A 21,735-nucleotide genomic window follows, 5' to 3' on the forward strand; every position below is an offset into this window, starting at 1 on the left:
TTTTGCAGTAAAGGTTAGTATCGCACATGTTTTGTAACATACAAAGATTTTATGCACATCATAGGATCACGAAGTATGTTTGCTTGTTTGCATGCTGCTCACGTAGCCGTGAAATGGTTTATTTACTCTTGGGTTGCAAAGATACCATTCCGGGCTCGATATAGCGAATGGCCGTAGCATATTGTTGTATCGTAGAATAGTTTCTCGTCTAAAATTCATTTATCAGCTATGCCATGGCCCCTTCGAAATACCACCCGAACGTCACATAACGTACCCACCCATGCGCTTTAATCGTATTCATCACAACAAGACAGCTAGGCAACCATTCAGTCACCTCAACGTACATCAGCATTCATCATTTTCTCATTCTCTTTGATTTTGGAACAAGTTACCAAAAGAAGTGGTTCATGTTGACACAACACAGTCGTCTGCTCATCTTTTCAATAATCTATCTCTTGATTTTTAAACTGCTGCTATATCTTATTTATGTTCCTCATTAAGGCTGTGAATTGTTGTTTTTGTATTGCTATATGTTTATTACATTTCTCATTCATTCATATTGCAAATTGTTGTAACTTTTACACCTTTTATTGATTTTTTATTGTTCTGACTGACAGTTATGTACCCACTCCTGCTTGGGCCTGGATAGTGCCTGCGGTATTTGTAAATAAATAAAGTAGATATTGTGTTTTCAACGCTCTAAATGAAATGCGCTCGTATTTCTCTGGCTTTTTTTTTGTTGCTCTTGTTATTTTACGCCTCTCAATATCCCTCTACGTGAGGTGTCGTCCTACACACACTCAAACTTTTCTTTTTTCAATTTATGCGAAATTATCTGCACTCAGTGTATAGTTGCGCAACATAGCCCTTAAGGCTATGAGTTGGAGTACAATTCAAGCTATCGGCACTTCACGCTTGCAAAGCTGACATAACAGCGACGCCATACCATGCTATACTCGTTGCTTCAAAAGCGTCTTCAATCGTTTACGTCCGCACGATACCATTATTAGAGTGGCCATTTTGTGGGCCTTTTACGCCCTCACCTGTTTCCATAAATTTGACAGACAGTTAGCGATGCAGATTGTGCAATCGATATATACTGCAGTGGCATACTTGATCGCGCAAAGTACGCGTACATATACGGACATTGTACGTATATTGATATTTGAGAGCACGTGCACACATGCGCGAGTGATTTTGAAGTGGTCTCGGTATGTGTATGCGCTCGAAAACACTAAATTGAGGTAATTCTGCGAAATATTACTGCGTGTTACAAAGCGTAACCACGCGCTGTGCTTGAAACCCATTCCTCGTTTTTCTCCATGTCCACGTCTCGCTTCGTTGTCTAAAATGCGCGAACTATTATCTATCCATTCACAAAAAGCATTAAAGAACACAATTATTGAATGAGCAGCAGCAACCGAATCACACCTGTTTCTTCCCCGATTACACCACGCAGCAGGCACCTTGAAGCAGCGAAGGGGGTAGGCCTCGAACCGGAAGTACCGTAGCAGGCAACGCGCCATTTTGCTCTCCACTCATTGAGACGAAGCATAAAAGCCACTTGCTTACTAATGATTGCTGCTAATTCACGTCTGGAAACCAAGGTGTCATTATGAGATGCGCCATCTTGGGAGCTCGTGATATTAATTTGGCCCACCTGGGGTTGAAGGACATGGATGTTCTTTGCGTTTCATTCTCATTGAAATGTGGCCACCATGGCCGGAAAGCAGCTATAGCATGCTTTTTGATTCACGCTCACGCGCTTTCTCTCTCACTTTCGGCATAGTGTTCGCTCGAGAACATTAACACACTGGTACATTATGTGGAGTATCACTGTTACCAAGATTACTTTGAATGACATTAGAATTGACGTCGTCATTGAAGTTGTTACTTAACTGGGTTAATGTTGATGGATGATAGAGGTTATCTCCCATATATTTTCAAGGCGAAAGGTGAAGTAGATAAAACGAAAAGTGCTTATCAGTAAGTTAACAGACAATCTCTGGCCCCGCCAAGGTGGTCTAGTGGTTAAGGTAGTTCGCTGCTCACCTGCAGGTCGCGGGATTGAATCCCGGCTGCGGCGGCTGCATTTCCGATGGAGGCGGAAATGTTATAAGCCCGTGTGCTCAGATTTTAGTGCACGTTAAAGAACACCAGGTGGTCGAAATTTCCAAAGCCCTTCACTACGGCGTCTGTCATAATCATATGGTGGTTTTTGGGACTTTATAAACCCCACATATCATCATCAAAAGACAATCACTGCTCTCACGTAATACGTAGTGTGCCTATTCATACATCCACTAATCCTCACATAAACGTTTCATTGAATGAAGAATTCTTAAAAAGAAATTTTCAGAAGTGGACATCATTACGTGCCAAGACAACATTCTGACTTTGAGGCGCATCGGATATTTAGGTGTTTCCTAGGATTTTAACCAACTGGGATTATATAACATGAACCCAGCTTTTCTATTGATTATAGCCTGATGTACGCCCGTCACTACCGATGCCCGGCCCACAGCCTAGACCTTAGCAGCGCAACGCCAAAGAAAGATCGAGAGAGGTAGAGACAGAAAAGACGAAGAAATGAACCATGTAGTACCTAGTTTTCCAAACATATAAAAGGAAAAAAAAGAAAAATGAGAACAAAGAAATAAGAAATAAACAATTCGTGCGAAACGAAGGTGTTAATGAAGTACGTTATTGTGCTAGGTCATTGATGCTCTTCCCCGTCCTTAAAGACCAACTCCAGTGATTTTTCGAGGTCAGTGGATCGCAATGAAATTCACTGGGAACGTTCACTTGCACGTTGGCGCCATTCATGCAACATTGCAGGCTTGAGAGTTTCCCAAATTCTTTTCACATGAATTTCATAGCTTGCCCCAAAACGCTCACCTCGCTTGTCACAATTAACAGCAACAATGTGTGTGTGACGTTGAGTTTTGCCTGGCGGAAGTGACGAACTGATGTGCCACTGCAGCGTCTGCTTATCTGCTATGGATTGTGTGGGTTCGGCCGGCGCTTCTTTGGTTGAGCCGGCGATTTCCTTTTCCGTGTTGGTGGAGGTACGATATGTGCCAAGTGGTGTGACGTTGTGATCCATACACGATGCGCCATATCTTGATTATAACAGCGTACGCGTTGTAGCCGATCGCCGCAGGTGGCATGAACAGGATGTGCAATCTGGCGGGCATTATGTGCAATCAGGCAGGTTCCGACAGCGTCAGGCAAATCTTTGCGTCACACGTAGAAGCGCACTCGGTTGGGTTTCGGTTTCGGTATTGCGGTTTTTCAATAATTAAGAATTATTTTCAAATTTATTGAACATATCAGTTATCGAGTGCGTGAGAAGAGTGTCTACAGAACCTAAAAGCATCATTATCCTGACATGGCAAAAAAATCGCCGGAGTTGGCCTTTAAAAGGGCCATGACATGGTCACCCAACAATGTGTGTTTTTCAGCAAAAACTAGAGGCAGAGGGTCCATTGTGCCTATACAAGTCTGAAAAGTGGGCCATAAAAGAGCATTTCGGGGCGGAACAAAAAACATTTTGGGGTTGTGGTTGGTAGTCGGTGGGACTCCCGAGAGGACGCACAGCGGCCACTTCAGGGAGCGGCGCCACTGCGGCCCTTTCGTGACCTCTTCGGGCGGCGGACGGGCTATTATGACCAGCAGAGCAAGGACATGGCCTCCAAGGGACGCTCATTGGTGCACCATCCAAATGCGGTACGTCCTGCAGGAAAGCAAGAGGTGTCTGTGTGCGCTGCAGGGAACGCTCATCGGCCTCGCTGGTACACACAGCCCGCCAACTCGCACGAGTGAACAAGATATGGCGGAAGAGCCATGTTGCCAGGCTGAATTTTCTAAAAGTTTCCAAGCTGAAGGAAGCGAAAATTCCTTGATTTGACACTCAGCTCAACAGGGCACATTATAACTTGCCGAAATGCTGGCGCTCACTTAGCCAACTGCTGTTACGTCATGGCTTGTGAGTGGGCCAGTGTAGCCTGACTCACCGATGGCTTGTGTGCTTATAGTATTATTTAATTCTAAATTGGAGTGCTTGACCAAATGCGCAACGTTCTGCCAACTTATTTGTGAATGCGACCGTATTAACCCACATGATACAGATTGTGATCGAAAATTTCGTTTCAATGCCCCTTTAGCATGTTTCGTGTTGACCTGGGTCTTGAGCACATTTACCAATAACACCGATAAAGCCACCAAGCGGCCGCAGTGGTTAGAATATACCTGCTGTTAAGTACTTAGTATTACAGTTGAGCTTGAAAATGTGAAATAAAGCATAGGGTTCGAAGCGTACGTTTACTGTGACAGGATCACAGAGAAGTCGTCTATTGGATTAAGCTGGTGGCAGGCGGTAGACGTGACCGAATTCAGGCTTATGCGACCAGGTGAACTGTCTCATAGGCCGGCTGTACTCAGGCGCACGTCGAATATCCCAGGCCTTGCGCCATGTCTTTCGGCAATCCTCGATTTTATTGCGCTGGCAGCGAAAGGGTCCCAAAGTATCGAAGGAATGGGACAACATATTATATGGGAGGTATCACATAGTGAAGTGAATGGTGAGTGGGTGAAGTAGATAGAAAGAGAGAAAAAGAAGAAATTGTCGAGCAAAACAGATGTCGAGCAGAAATAGCCTACACGGGTCTTCATATATAATATGCCCGCACGACCGGTGTGCCGTGAGAAGCGAGGCAGGGCGGTGGCTACCGTCGTCTTGCGCACCGTAGAGGGCATTGGTTCCACTACATCTGTGCGTGCGTTTGTTGGCCAACCATTCCCGTGATAACGGGGAGGTCACATTGGTCGGCCGATGCCCTGGTAGCAGGGGCGCTCGAGAGACTCGGAGAAAAGAAAACGGGTTCAGAACTAATGAAGACGTGCTCGACGGCGGGGAGAAGGAAAGGGCGCACCTCTTGCGTAAGAGCAGATTTGCGCCACACGAACGGCAAAACGCCGAGGGAACAACGAGGGACTGAAGGCGGGCGGGTAAGGAAGGGGGGGGGGGGAAGACATGTGATGGCGCATGAGTTGGTCGTGGGCGATATATAATGGCACCTGGGGTCCCCGGGAGGAGTGTAAACTAAACAAGTACTACTGTGTCCAACGTCGCGCCGGCTTTGTGGGAGTATGGAAGGAGGAAGCGGGAAGAGACCGCGCTTGCAAACGGTTCAACGTTGTATCGAACAGAGAGGAGGCAAAGCCATGGTGATGGAGCGGAAGACCACTCCTGCCCTAGGTAGCGCACACCTGACTGGAGAGACCCAAAAAGCCTTAGCGACCGAGTTCAATGAATCGGCTAGTGTCCCAAACCCTTGCATGAGAAAATTAAAAAAAAAGCAATACAGGAAAATGACTTCGTGCAGAAGTGCCTTTATTGTTGGTTTCGTTCTTTTTTTTAAGACGATAGTCTTTCCTGAGGACTTTCGACACCAAAATTTTGGTCTTTCTGTGCTATTGTCTGTTTGTCCGCGCTAATGATATTCTAAACGGCAACCCAACAATACGTCAAATGGCCAACCTCGTCCACAGCTCCCGCCAATATTGTTCAAGTTTCAGCGTATATACTTGTGTGATTGTCCATTCAAAGCAATTATTGCGCATATCTGAGGCACCATAACAACACGTCGATATTTGCCATGTGTGGATTTATAATAGAGAAGGCACACATAAGCAATTTTAAGGACCGTAGCGTTTATCACGCTGCGCTGAGCTGCAACACGAGGCTCAAAAAGGCAAGTTTTTCCAAAACTAGAATAGCCACTGTAGCTTTGCGTTATACACCTTATCGCCTCCGAGACAGGCGCGCATCTTTCTCCGCGGGCGTGCACGCCTTCCTTCGTTTTCGAAGATAACTTCCAGATGGCGCTCGTGTCTAACGCGCCTCTATTCGCTCGTTCGCCTTGGCCGCGCGGATCGAGACTCTCTAACGCAACGCTTACAGAATATAATTCGCCAATTTTTTTGGGCAGAACATCAAATAAACGTTATGTTCACTCTCTCCACACGCAAGACTATCGTCTTTCGACGACATTTGCAATGAAACGTGCAAATACGGGGCCATTTTTTTTTCTTGGCACGACGAGTTAGTGATATTAAATACAATTTTAGTGGGACGTTTTCTTGTGGCACAAAGACCCCAGTTTATCTGGCGTAGAAAAAGAAACAAATTTATCTCTTGCATGTTCACCGATGCGTTTTAGACGATGTGAGAACAGTTAATGTATGGACTCACTGCCACTTTTTATTCGAAGGTGGCTGGATTATTGTTTGCGGTACCATGTGGTTCAGAAGGCCTTCAGAAACACAGACGAGTAAATGCCAGGGATACCCCGCATCTCTGAAGCGAAGTAACTGTTCATTGAAACTGTCAGTCATGAGCTCAGGCCAAGACCTGCGCAAGGCATTGGACAGAAATAATTTCGTAATGCGCCTTTTCACCAAATTCGAGTGTGCTGAGTCAAACTGGAGCAGTGTCTTGCTTAGGTCTTGCCCTGATGACTGACAGGAATCTTTTGCAATCAGCCCTGTGGCACGGACCATAAGAGCAGTTGGCCCTCGCCGTTGAAGGAGATGAACGCAGTATGAATGAGATACCTATCTCCTTCATACTGCGTTCGAGAATGGACACCAGGTGACATTTCAGTGGCTGCCAAGTCGCTGCGGCGTGATAGGCAATGAACACACACACACACACACACACACACACACACACACACACACACACACACACACACACACACACACACACACACACACACACACACACACACACACACACACACACACACACACACACACACACACACACACACACACACACACACACACACACACACACACACACACACACACACACACACACACACACACACACACACACACACACACACACACACACACACACACACACACACACACACACACACACACACACACACACACACACACACACACACACACACACACACACACACACACACACACACACACACACACACACACACACACACACACACACACACACACACACACACACACACACACACACACACACACACACACACACGCACGCACGCACGCACGCACGCACGCACGCACGCACGCACGCACGCACGCACGCACGCACGCACGCACGCACGCACGCACGCGCACACACACACACACACACACACACACACACACACACACACACACACACACACACACACACACACACACACACACACACACACACACACACACACAGTTCTGTCCTTCTTACTGTGGGGAGCGAATCCAATAGGAAGAGAGATTATTGCGATTGCAGCTAGCACTGTTCCTTCATAAAAATCCAAATGAACGCAAAGTGCATGCTTGCGCTATGATATAACTTCCCTCAATATACCTAGAAGAAAGTGGCAGCCCTGAGGAGAGTGATAAGCAGGCTGCGTTTATTTCAGCTCCGAAAACGGCTCGGACAACTCCATTCAGAGTGTATGCAGTTCTCGTGCAAATGAGGGGCGGATATGAGGAGAGCAACATCTGCTTCTTGTATCCACGCAGGTTCTTGTATTTGTTTACCTTTTTGCACTGCCACGTCGTAGTCCAGCAATATCGTCATATGCCTTCGGACACAACACTGCAGCTTGGTCCATATTTTTTTTTATTTATTTTTTTTTATTTAATACATACTGCAGACCACAGTTGTGGTCCTGGCAGGACGAGCACTTGAATAGCACAATAATACAAAAATAGCAAAAGGGACAAAAAATGAAACGGCGGACATTGCATTGCCAATCCAACACACAATTAACAACACTAACAAAAAATGGGGCTATACAGAATCTAATAAGTATGGCTCAGCAATGGAATTCCATTCAGCCACGGTACGCGGGAAAAATGAAAATTTGTAAGTATCGGTATGCGCTTGATATGGTGTTAGCGATCTAGGGTTATGGTGCCGCGTGTGTTTTGTGGTCAGGGCGGATATATACAGGGAGGGGTCGATAGCCAATTCATGTTTAGTAAGTGAGCAGAGGAAATCGAGACGAAATTTTTGTCTTCTTAACTGAAGCTTGGGAATGTTATTGGCAATCATTAATTCAGAGGGAGAATCCGTGCGACGAAATTTTGAAAAAATGAACCTGACAGCTTTCCTCTGAATATTTTCCAATTTATCAATGTTATTTTTTGTATACGGGTCCCATACTACAGCAGCATACTCAAGTTTTGGTCTAACGTATGAATGGTAGCAAAGAAGTTTAACACTTGGAGGCGAATTACGAAGTTTGTGTCTCAAGAAACACAGTTTTCGAAAAGCGGAGGAGCAGATGTTATCTATGTGCAAGTTCCAGGAAAGATTACTAGTGAACGTTACGCCTAAGTATTTGAAGCTGTTGACTTGGTTCACCGCGCATGATCCCAGTGTGTACTGAAATTGGAATGGAGATTTTTTGCGCGTTATGCGGAGGGAAACAGTTTTCTCTGCGTTGACAACCATGCCCCAATCCCTGCACCAACTGTATATATTGTCCAGGTTTGTGTTAAGTTCTATTTGATCTTGCATGCTGGAGATTTCACGGAATAAAATACAGTCATCTGCAAACAGCCGGACATGAGTGGAGGGTGTAACTACAGTGACGATATCATTGATGTATAACAGAAAAAGCAACGGCCCCAGAACACTACCTTGAGGCACTCCGGATGTGACAGGAAGACAGCTCGAGGCATGACCATCAATCAAGACATACTGCTCTCTATTCATTAGATACCTTAGCACCCATGCTACCAAACTTTCGGGAAGATTTATATTTTTTAATTTTTGAATTAATTTGTCATGAGGAACTTTATCAAATGCTTTGCTAAGATCAAGAAAAATTGTGTCTACCTGAACATTATTATCAAGGGCTTTTGCAAACTCGTGTGTGACGGTGACCAGTTGAGTCACGGTCGAATAGCCTTTCCTAAAACCATGTTGGAAGCTTGTTAGAATCGAGTGTCCTTCAAGGAATTCAAGAATACGGTTGGCTATGATATGTTCAATTAATTTGCAGCATGTTGAAGTTAAAGATATAGGATGGTAGTTATCCGGAATTAATCGATCCCCTTTTTTAAAGATAGGGATGACTCTAGCAATCCTCCAGTCACGTGGTAGTGTTGCAGTTAACAGGGACGCTTGGAAGATTACAACAAGAAATTTGGCGACACATTCAGCATAACGCCGAAGAAACACATTGGGAAGGTCATCAGGACCACAGCATTTTTTTGCTTTCAAGTTTAAAAGCATTGAAAGCAAACCAGAATAAGAAATGAAATGCGCTTCACATGGTTCAAACAAAAACGTTTCTGGTACACATATTGCTGACTTGGCAAACACGCTCTGAAAATAACTGTTGAAGTGATTTGCGATGTCACTGCGATTTATAACCGTGCGCCCTTTGACAGAAATTGACGTCACTGGCTTTTTGTTATCGGACAGATAACTCCAGAACTTTGTTGGGTCGCTTTTAATAAAGTTTGGCATTAACGTTTTAAAGTAATAGTCTTTGGATTGTTGCACTTCACTTGCCAGGCTTCTTTGTAGCTTTTGGATCACATCTCGCTGGGCATGCCTCTTTTTCAATTTTTTAATTTTCCGCTTTAGATGGATGATACTGCGTGTCATCCAAGGTGTGCGTTTGTTAGTTTTTTTACGTTTGTTCGGTACAAAGTATATCCAGCCACACCGGCTTCGCATCCTGGAACGACACGTAGTTATACACCGGAAGCATCCAACGCGGGTCACTGGGAGGGCTTTGGTGTTACGGCAGTGCTTGCCGCGAATTCACGCGTAGCATTCGCTGGTGTTTACTGCAAAACACATAACTGAGCGCGCAAATGACTTGCGGCTCGCGCAACGCGGAAAGGAGACATGTAAAGTCACGGCGCTAGAAGGGCAATGTGCGTTACGTTATCTCCGCGAGATTCTATGAAGACAAAGACCAAAACTTGCCCCCACAGACGAGCGCACTGCGCACCTGCCCGGTGCCGGTTGCGTAGCGTGGTGTGAACTCTTCCAGCAGGAGCGCAGTAAAGTATATCAGCAGGGCGCATCTTTAGGGCGGCTTGACGGAGGCTTCGGCCTTTTATGGGGTCAGCGGCGCGAGCGTATACGCTGTGAGCTCACAGAAGATCCGCTCCTCAAGTCACTTTTTTTTTTTACTTTAAGTGTGTGTAAAACGTTGGGGTCGCGACCAATGTGCTTCAGCCTGAGTGTTCAGCTAGCGTTGCCTTGGGTGCGGTCGTTCGCAATTTACGATGTCATCTGGGAAGCATAAATTGGGTATCTCTGTTTGTCGCGCCTCATTAGACGACCAGTGGCGCCCTGCAGTGGGCGTGCACCATTGTCTTGAAGCACAGCGCATGACATTAACGACATGGGGCCCTCCATGGCCGTCTTTGGCCGAGCCGTTCCTCTCGCCCGTGTAATTACACTCGGCGCTCTGCTCAAACATTTCCTCCCTTCGGATGCTCTCTAAACGCAGGCGTATACTTTCGGGGCTTTTTGAGCACATGCATTGCACTGGCCATCCGACTCACCGCTCCGTAAATCAATCATTCAGAATGCACAGTGAAACTCGCCTCTCGTTCCCGTTGTGTAGCGGTCGTTGTGGCGCCGCCTTGATTGGACCTTGCAAACGCTCGAGTTTCACGCAATTAGACGAACGTTGTACCATTTGCTTCGAGAGCAACTCCTGCCGCGCAAAGCGAGAGTCTTGCTTTAAAATGTTGCGTCCGAGGATCTCCTCTCCTGCGTTCTCGCGTTGCACTGAGCAATGTAACAATTTTGAAATTCGCTTAGTTTGCTTAAGGTACCAGCGTTTCCCAATCCCCAAAAAGGCTGTGCGATGGCGCCTTTGAATGTTTTCAAATCACTTTATGGACCGGCATGGTCTCTCTCTTGTTTGTGGAGAGGAGGTTCGCAAATGTAACTGCGTAGTCACTTCGCTTAAGCATCTTCGCTGCACTAATGAGTAATCACGGGGCTTGACGTGGCACCTCTTGTTACATGTGAAGCAGTGTAACTCAATTGGGGCAGACGCTTATCTCGTTAAATGTGGTTGGCAGGCCCTCATCCACAGAACTGATCCGATTATTGCGGTCGATCATTATTCGCTTACATACCAAAACCATTTTATCGTGGATTAAGTTTAGAGTTACATGCCTACATACTGTAGAGTTTAGGTATATATCATACAGCAGATAGAAGCACTCTGCTATCCGCAACATTATTTCGTTCTTCCAAGTATTGCTTTCGAACTCGACACCGGAGACAGAAGATACCGCAACGCTTATGCCAGGTAACCCACGCTGCCGCTGAACGATAAACAGGCACGACGCGAAAAATGTGTGCGGAGCTCCTCAGATTACGCGGGAAATCGTGCACACAGGAGATGCGGTCGACCATAATTATAGAACGCCCACACGTATGCCAAATCATCGTTGTTGAAAAAATTCGGCGCCGACATTCACGTGTATGTTAGGTTGTTCCCTCACTGCACGCAGGAAATGTGAGTCCACTCCCTTACAGTGCATTTTATGTTATCGCTACATTTCATAAACTGTATTAGAACTTGGGCGCACGAATTTGCAAGACAATCTTCGGTGCGCTGGATTAGTTTCATTTCTTTTCGAGATATCAATCAAGTTCAACATAAAAATCGTGAACAAAACAAAAATTTGTCACATGCCAAAGAGTGTACAACCTCAGTTAACTGACGACCCACAAAATAGTAGCCTTGCTCGTGTTTCTCAACTTTCCGAGGCTAGAGCCCCCTGAATAATTCTAGACCTTTACTGATATTTGATGTCAGCAGCAACAACGGTCTTGCCAGGTCGTATTCTGAAAGCCAGATACTGAAATTGTGAACAGTCATAGATCATTGTGTAAAAAGTTGTTCTCATGATTTTCTTTCTTTCTGAGCTTCTTTTGTCTTGCAGCAGACGCTGCCCATGCGTGGGGGGGGGGGGGTGCTTGCTGGTTGAATACAGCCGTGCAATATGAGAGGAAACATCAAACACGTGTTTATTGTGAAATGTTGATTTGTAAGAGATACCTTTCCCCTTGAGCATTTACGGTTGTGAACACTTCAGCGACTTCCCCTTTGGTGCTCGCCCTCGTTGAAGCACACTCACACTTAGCGTGTAATTTCCGTGTTCTCTCTCGTATTTATCACGACTGTGCTTTTTTTGTACACATTTTCAAGCTCGCAGCCATGCTCAGTGCCGGTCCTTGCTGCTTCTGGCGTTATTGTCTGTCTGCTTATATCGCCGTTAATTAACATGACGCCCACACTTGATGAGCTTCTACCAAAAAACTTAGTTACGCACATTCATCTACCGTAGAGCCCACAGTTGGTTTCTACAGTATTGCTAGTATATATTTATCCAATTTGCACGAGCAGCATTCAAGAATTTTCAAGTGAAATCTTTTGTTCACCAAGATTTCGTAGAAAGCTGGCCTAAAATTGAGTGTTTGTTTCCCAGTAAGAGAAAACTCCGCAGTGAAGTCTAGTGGGAAGCCGCTTTCATAACAGACCATAAATAAGTGGTTTGTAAATGAGCTGTTTTATCAATTATCAAGAGCGTACCAATAAAGAAATGAACTTACATCGAAATACCTGAGTGGCGCTGTTCTTCCGCTTCACCGTTACAGAGAGAGTGTGTAGGCAGATGAATTAGGTACGGAAGGTGGTGAGGATGGTCGGGAGATGAACATCCAGTATGCTATTTGGCACTAGAGAAAGGACACAGGGAGGAAGAAATAAAATCTCAAAGACAGGCAGTGTTTCGCTGTGGCACGGGACATCAGCGGAGCCGAGCAACTAGAGACATCTGTAGAGTGATTAACGCAGTTTGTAATGTGGGCCTTGAACCTCGATGGCGTACGTAGAAAACGAGACTAGCTTTACATCGTCCGGGGCGTAAAAAAATATCCTCAATGAGCCGACTCGAACGAGGCAAACCGTAGCGTTCAAGTGCGCTTGCTTCCACGCAGCACGTCCCTAAAGGTGATCTCTTCCGCCCACAGTGTGGTTCCGCCTGGTTAGGCATGCGCATCTGGCGTAATTTCAAATTTAGAGCATCGGAACTCGCAGCTAGAGTCCTGGAGTTGAAATCCAGTCCTGAAAATGCATTCTCTCACCTACAGCCACTGCTTCATCACCGTCGCCTTATCCTTGTTTTGCCGTTCGTTTCGTTCAGGCCTAGATGGATTCAATGAACGTGATTGAAAGCGACCGTTGTACGCGCACAAACACAGCGAATGCCTCGTTGCGTGAATGGGGCCTTCAAGCTCTGTCAAGGGCATGCCAGTGCCTCTGCCAGTGTTGTTCAGCCGTCTTGTCTTTTTGTATCGCATCGTTTTCGCGCTAAAATCTTTTCCAGTGTCCCTGAACTGCGTCAGCACCACAGAAAATTGTTTACGCGTTGCCCGCGAGATGGCACACAGTTCTTGCCGGTACTACTTAAAGGTAGCATATACAGTAACTCTAGACGTTCGTCCAGCGTAAACCAGAGTGTTCATCGCGTGCTTCGTTCCATGCTCTCAAAAGAGCTTTAGCGAAACGCCAAGCGAACAGTCGCTCATGGTCAATTGCTAGTGCCGCCATCGGGAGAGGCGCTGGTTGCACCCAAGTTCCCTGCGCGTTCGCGACGAGCGGCGTCTGTGTCTTGTCTTGGAGCAGCTGCAAATGCAGTATGGTTTCTGCTCGAAACGTATTGGTCTGCCTAATCCAAGTCATGTAATATAATCAAATTCCGCATACCATTGGTTTCGTCCGTTCACAAATCAAATAAAACCCACCTATCACTCGACAAACTTGGCTTAGCCGCGTTCAACCAGAAAAATATTATGAGTGGATAATCTCATTGCTCATGCAATAAAATAGAAAGCGTACGCCGCATCACCACGGCCGGGATTACCAGAGCATCATCATCCTCAACAATATTGTTATCGTAGACATAAGGGGCAGTTGTCTTTTATCTAACATGACAAATACCTCATAAATGGTGTTGCTAGAAAGAGTGTTTCATCAACGTGTACAAGTGAAAGCGTACGGAAAGCAGCAGCAAAAAATATGAAACAAAAGTAAAGTAAACAAGCAACAAACATGTAGCAACTGCTTGGCACCTTACTTGACCCAACTTTCTCAACTTTTAATCCTGCTGCCTAACTTAAATCACTCTGCCCCCAGCCCTGTATTTCTTGTTTATCTTTTTGTTCGTTTTTCACATGGAAGATTAAGTGGAAATGGGGACGATGAGGGCATTGTGGCTAAGGTTTCGTATCAACCTCTCGCTAAATCTGAAGCGAATATTTGCTGCTTTTGCTCCACGTGTTATAAAAAACAAATCAGTTTATTTATAAGCATATGGCACTCCCGTTTCGCGTTTATCAGTTTTTCATCTGTGCTACCCGAGGGATCACTGCTCAGTATCTCGATTAAGCTTTCAGGTGGGTAAATAAGGGTCGGCGCGAGTCCAATTTGATGTCCCACTAGGACAACGCTGAGCATCGCTAAGTGATGCGTGCGCTCTCGAATCCTTCAGATTATGAAGCCGTGGAAAGCATGTAGGTCATTATCTGTAGTTTTTATTTGATGTGTTATGATGATAAGTGAGAAAAGAACCACCGTAGAGGTTTTAGTCCTTAACTCTACTTATCGCAGAGTTGCCACAAAAAAAAAACTACAATTGGCATGCCTCCTGGGCTCTCCTTGGCTGAATATTAACTGGTGCATGGCTTCATATAGTAACAAACCACAAGTCGACTTCCCTCGTTCTTTCGTTCGGTGTGCTTGAGTGTTTTCGTTCGCCGTCACAACACCTTCTTTATTTCATTGCCAGTGCAAACGCACACTTCTCAACGGGAGCCGTCGGTCCACCTTTATTCAGGCAGTGGTCATATGGTGGTTGTGATGCAGCGCTATATGAGGGGTCGCGCTGCTCGCGTCCCACGTGCATCCTAGCGCTTCCCCCGAAGATACGATATGCGTGTGTCCCCCACCAATCATATGTCTGTCAGATTCACTCCTTCATGCTGCTCCTTTCTGGCTCGAGGCAATGCCGCTGTGACGTCACAGAGCAGCGCATGCAGAAACCTTGCAGTGACGCTGTCACACAGGCCCCGTTAATTAGGGAGGCGATCGCCGGGCTAATTCCAAGGGCCGAGGTATCGGCCCCCCGAAGCGCACCTCAAAAGCGTGGACAATTTAGAAGTGGTCCTATTTGGCGCGCCAGCGGACGCCGGCTGTGGCCCAAAGAACAAGTCAGAGCCGAGAGTTGATAAACAAACGAAATTATATTCTCAATAATGGCAGATCAAAACAACACACAAGTATGCACACTCCACAATAGTTGAGTACAACATGTCACCAAACAAACAACGTACTACACAGTACAATCAGCCACACTCGAAACAACGGACACAGACAACAATACGCACTACAATGCAGTCGCATGCATTGAACAACCAAGACACTTAAAGACTAAAGAGATAGGAAACCTATTCAGTCCAAAGTTCTTGGAACAAAAGTCTGGATGATACTCTTCCGAGAATCACTCACTCAAAGTCCATCGTTGTTGTCGTTCCGCTGCCCTCGAAGATTCTCTTCCAGGAAACCTCGCCGAAGTTTCTCTTCCAGGAAACCTCGCGTCTTCAATTGACCACTCTCCAAGCTTCAAACTTCTTCGCCGGAAACACGTCGGCTTCACACAAGCAGCTGTTGCCACGCGTCTTCGCTCGATAGCGGTAAACACACACTCTTGCCTGTAGCTCGAGTCGTCACCCCTCAGGTGGAAATCCTCTTCTTCTCCTGCTTTGTCTCTACGGACAAAACCTTCGCCGATTACACGGCGGAACCCCTACGCGCTCTGGCGCTAACTTTCGTCTTCTCCTGATCTTTCGTCTCGGCTGCTCGATTAAATACCTTCCGCGCGAGATTCCAGAAAGCTCTCATCATTTCGTCGGCGCGATGCGCAGCGAAGGCTGGGGGAAAGGTCGAGACGATACGAGGGCCGTCCGCGACGTATGACTCAACCCGGCGTCACCACGCCCCTTTCCATCTAGAAATTTCGAGTGCTTGCTCGGCCGCCGATGTGGGGTGAGGAGGTTCGTCAGCGAGCCCACGCTTCCGAGGGAGAGAGTCGCGCGCCCGGGAGTCGTTGAATGTTTGTTTTCTTTTCTCCTTTTTTTATCGTTGACCTCGCGGCGTCACTCCGGCGTTTCGACGCGAGAATTTGGCGGCGCGCCCTTTTTGAGCGCTCGTTTTGTGACACTGCCCCCCGCTTTAAGAATATTATCTCATAATATTCAAAACCACATAAACGAGCGTGAACAGTCACCACACACTCTCACAGACTGTAACACAATTCGTCGCTCATGACACTTCATATTCACAGTAGATCACTCAATACAATTGTACATTGTAATTCAATTCCACAACACATGAAATATAGCCACAGGTACATGGATGCAACACTCCATCATATATTCCAAACAATACAATTGTACAAAGTTCTCTCATCACAACAATTGTACAATACTATACATCAGATCCCTGCAACAAACATTTTGATTCACTCGACATACAGTTGTGACACAGGACAACAACCATATTAACTTAACATATAGCACTGTCAAACACATTCCGAATCGAACTCAACACCTATAACGTGTACTTCGAGCGGCGCTTGCGCCCTTTCTTCCGGTGCTCTCTCGATCTCTTCTTATTGTTTTTGCTCGTTTTGTTCCGGCGAGCCCCTTCCAACGACGGTATCTGAGGCGGCGTCTCAGCCATCGTTGTCAATTCCGACACTGCTAACGGGTCATCACGCTCAACCGATCCTGTCCGGTTATTCACCCGCTTGTTCACGTCCCGACGTTTGGCCTGGCTGGCCAACTTTACACCGTCGGTCGGTTGAGGTCGTGCCGACGTAAGTCCAGCGGCTCAGCCCGTGAACTCATTCAACACGATCACCTTCTCATTCACTGTCTCTTGCGCCGCGGCTTCACCTTGGGCCCTAGTGAGATCCGTCACGGGCGGCTCCTCCCTTGTATCTCGCGGTCGCTGGGTGGGCGAGGACTCTATCTTAGGGTCTTCTCCCAAACATTCCGGATCATTTGGTCCTCGCGCCCCGTCGATGTTTCCGATGACAAGGTCGTACAGGGGGGTCGTCATGCATAAAGCAGTAACCTTCCCGCGGAAGTACGGGGTTTCAACCTCAATTTCTGCTTCGGGAAGCATCCGAACCGTACGGTCAATTAGGCAAACCGGTTTCGTTTTGCCTGTTAAGTCACTTTCCCGCACCAAAATTCTCCGCACGATAACAGTGGAGCTGCCGGTATCTCTTAACACCGTAATCTTTTTGTCCGCAACTTTTCCAGGCAGCGTTGGCATTCCCTTCGAAACACCGGTTGGCTGTTTTGTCATTACAGCACCCACAATAGGGATTTTCTCCCCATTCTTCAACTCTACAAATCCGTCGGTGACGGCATTATCATCGGATTTCGGTGCTGCTAGCACACAGGATACCTAGTGAGTTGGACTCGCTCCGTTTCGACATGCGTCTGCTTTGTGCCCAGTCTGAGCACACTTGAAACATTTTACTACCGTAGGGCTCGTAAAGATCGTTCGACAGTTTTTCGCGCGATGACCCACTCGGTTACACAGAAAACATCGCGGAATGCTCTCCGGTGCACGCTTCTTTTCTTCGGGAGCCGATTTCTTCGAATCTTCGGGACAATTCTTCTTGACCTTGGCCAAATTAGTGCCACCTTGCGCTTCCAAGAATTGATCAGCCAATTCAAGCGTGCCTTCAAGTGAGTCAGCCTTCCTCTCTTTCAAGTACAGCGACAGGCTTGGGTGGCAACTACTGAGAAACTGCTCTCTAATTAGGAGCTCTCTAAGCTCATCGTACCACTGCGCTGTCCCTGAAAGTTCAATCCATCTGTCGAAATAATGGCAAAGTCGGGCGGCATACTGCGTAGCCGTCTCCCCATCAGCTGGCTTTCCTGTCCGAAATCTGTCCCGGAATCTTTCCACAGTAAATCTAAATCGCTTCAGCAAAGCCACTTTCACCTTTGCATAGTTGGCTGCATCGGTCGGCGTCAGCCTGCCGTACACACTGAGCGCTTCACCACTCAAGCAGGTACTCAAAGCAGTTGCCCATTGATGTTCCAGCCAATTCTGGCTCTTCGCAATTGTCTCAAATCGGTGAAGATACGCGTCAAGGTCATCCTTCCTTTCATCAAACGCTACGAGCAGCTTGCTTGAGTTCAAGCGGAAGCCGTGGTCCTCCCGTTCGCTGCTTTCAACTCTAGCTTGGACCGGAGTTTCACTTCGCTGTTGCAAACGGAGCCGCTCGAGTTCCATCTCGTGCTGCCGCTGCCGTTCCCTTTCAGCCATCTCCGCTTCTCTTTCTTCATTCAGCTGTCGCTCTCTCGCTTCCCTTTCTTCTTTCAGCTGTCGCTCCCTCGCTTCTCTTTCTTCTCTCGCCCTTTCGGCTGCCAACTTCTCTCTCTCCAGCTCGAACTTCAATTGCTGCTCTCTTTCTTCTTTCAGCTGTCGCTCCTTTGCCTCTCTTTCTTCTCTCGCCCTTTCAGCGGCCAGCCTTTCTCTCTCCAACTCAGCTGCTTTTTCTTCCTTGGCCCTTTCAGCTGCCAACCTCTCTCATTCCAACTCAGCTGCTATTTCTTCCTTGGCTCTCTAAGCTGCCAACCTCTCTCTCTCCACTGCCTCTTTCTCCTTCTGGCTTACCCACTTCCGTAGTTCGGCGCCAGAAAGACCCATCTTCTCACCAAGAGCTACTAACTTTTCGAGATCCATGGTGTCTCGCAAATAAAACCTTGCCGCGTGCAAAAAGTATCTGCCTAAATCAGTCTATTGGAACACTCCACTGCACTCGTTAACGAGAACACCGGGCAACACACAAAATTGTTCCGATAGCACTATCAACAACTCGAGGCTCTTTCTCACTACTTTGGACACACTGTGCACCAAAAGGTCCTAGTCGCGGATGCCAGATTAATTGTCACGGGTCCCGTTAATCAGGGAGGCGATCGCCGGGCTAATTCCAAGGGCCGAAGTATCAGCCCCCCGAACCGAACCACAAAAGTGTGGACAATTTAGAAGTGGTCCTATTTGGCACGCCAGCGGACGCCGGCTGTGGCCAAAGAACAAGTCAGAGCCGAGAGTTGATAAACAAACGAAATTATATTCTCAATAATGGCAGATCAAAACAACACACAAGTATGCACACTCCACAATAGTTGAGTACAATATGTCACCAAACAAACAACGTACTACACAGTACAATCAGCCACACTCGAAAGAACGGACACAGACAACAATACGCACTACAATGCAGTCGCATGCATTGAACAACCCAGCCACTTAAAGACTAAAGAGATAGGAAACCTATTCAGTCCAAAGTTCTTGGAACAAAAGTCTGGATGATACTCTTCCGAGAACCACTCACTTAAAGTCCAGCGTTGTTGTCGTTCCGCTGCCCTCGAAGATTCTCTTCCAGGAAACCTCGCCGAAGTTTCTCTTCCAAGAAACCTCGCGTCTTCAATTGACCACTCTCCAAGCTTCAAACTTCTTCACCGGAAACACGTCGGCTTCACACACGCAGCTGTTGCCACGCGTCTTCGCTCGATAGCGGTAAACACACACTCTTGCCTGTAGCTCGAGTCGTCACCCCTCAGGTGGAAATCCTCTTCTTCTCCTGCTTTGTCTCTACGGACAAAACCTTCGCCGACTACACGGCGGAATCCCTACGCGCTCTGGCGCTAATTTCCGTCTTCTCCTGATCTTTCGTCTCGGCTGCTCGATTAAATACCTTCCGCGCGAAATTCCAGAAAGTTTTCATCATTTCGTCGGCGCGATGCGCAGCGAAGGCTGGGGGAAAGGTCGAGACGATACGAGGGCCGTCCGCGACGTATGACTCAACCCGGCGTCACCACGCCCCTTTCCATCTAGAAATTTCGAGTGCTTGCTCGGCCGCCGATGTGGGGTGAGGAAGTTCGTCGGAGAGCCCACGCTTCCTATGGAGAGAGTCACGCGCCGGGGAGTCTTTGAATGTTTGTTTTCTTTTCTCTTTTTTTTATCGTTGACCTCGCGGCGTCACTCCGGCGTTTCGACGCGAGAATTTGGCGGCGCGCCCTTTTTGAGCGCTCGTTTTGTGACAGACGCTTCGCCATTGGTTGCCCGCATTGCGCCACCAATGGTGACACGCTATCTCAAAACCCCATGTATTTCACAGAGCCAGCGTGACTGGCAATATTGTGTGAGACTCGCTCGCTGGATTCCGTGCCGACAGGTTGTGCCCTCGTGATCTCTGACGACAGTGAAGCTCTGGCCGACTGGGTTGGTCCTACGCCACCTCCTGACGCCGGTCCCCGACGACGACGACAGCGTAGCTCTGGCCGACTGGATTAGCCCAACGCCACCTCCTGTCACCGACAAGAGCTCTCGCCATTGGTGCCCCGTCCGCGGACTCCTGCAACCACGTCCGTCTTTCCTGTCTTCTCCTTACTTCCGTCGCTCCCTGTCCCGTCGCCTCGCTCTCTCCTTCTTCTCTCTCTATCTCTCCACCTTTTAATCCTATCCTTTTATTTTCTTCTCTACCATCGTCCCTCGTGAGCTACTGTTGAGGTGTCCTCCCCCTGAGAGACAGTTACTGGGCTCACTTTTCTCTCAATTTCATTTATAATCACTTTCTTAATATTGTGGACCCGAGGAACGCAAAAAGGCCGCCCTACGGATCTGTGCACAGCTGAACAAAAAAATTACTTCATATGATTTCCGTCATGAGGCACTGCTTGAGGGGCTACTCTCCCCCATGACCGTAAAGCACACGCGAAGGCTAAGCGATAAAAGAGACCGGAAAAGGGCTAGCGGAGAGGGTGGTGAACAGTTGGATCGGGCTCATCTGGCTAGCATTGATAAACAGAGAGGCATCGGTCGTCCTTAAGACGTCCGATTGATGCGGCACTTGTAAGCCCTCAACTAAAGCGCGAGAGTCCAAAAGTGCATGGGCTACGTGAGGGTGTGAGGGCCTGTATTTGTCGCTGATGCATGTCCTGTTGGTATGACGAGGGGAGCAGACCTTCGCGGAAAAAGGAGAGCCTTTTGCCGCTTGCGTAACGGAAAGCCTCCCATGCTAAGTGTCCGCCTCTATAAAACTTTAACGCTGAATGCTCACTCCAGTAAGCGTAATCTTCCGTGGCCGAGCTACTTCGAAAAGAATTTTGCGGATTCGCGGCAGGGGGCGAGTGCCTGTCACCATTGCCTCTGTGATTGTCTCGAAAGCAAAATTGAGACCTTTTCTGACTGGCTCGATGCCAAAACGAGGGGCATGCCCCCAAATGGCGTGACTGGTTGGGGTTAGCGGCCCCGAAGGTTACCATTCACTTTTTCCTTTTTTGTGCTGTATACTTCTTATTCGCCGCAGTACATTAAATGAGACGAAAAGTGGCCCGTTTTCAATTCACATCATTCCTCGTGTGTAGGTACAATGCAAAGAACGGGTGCCCTTTTCACGCGCTGTTAAAACATGCGCTGCAATACCCAAGTGTGAGGGCACTGTGCGTGAAATTCGACAGCCTTTAACAAGTTGGGTAAGATTTTTTTTTACAGTGTATGGCTGTACAACAAGTCTAATTATACTACATTATGGCCCTTATTCAGA

This window comes from Rhipicephalus microplus, chromosome X (genome assembly GCF_043290135.1).
Source record: "Rhipicephalus microplus isolate Deutch F79 chromosome X, USDA_Rmic, whole genome shotgun sequence".
NCBI classification, from domain to species: domain Eukaryota; kingdom Metazoa; phylum Arthropoda; class Arachnida; order Ixodida; family Ixodidae; genus Rhipicephalus; species Rhipicephalus microplus.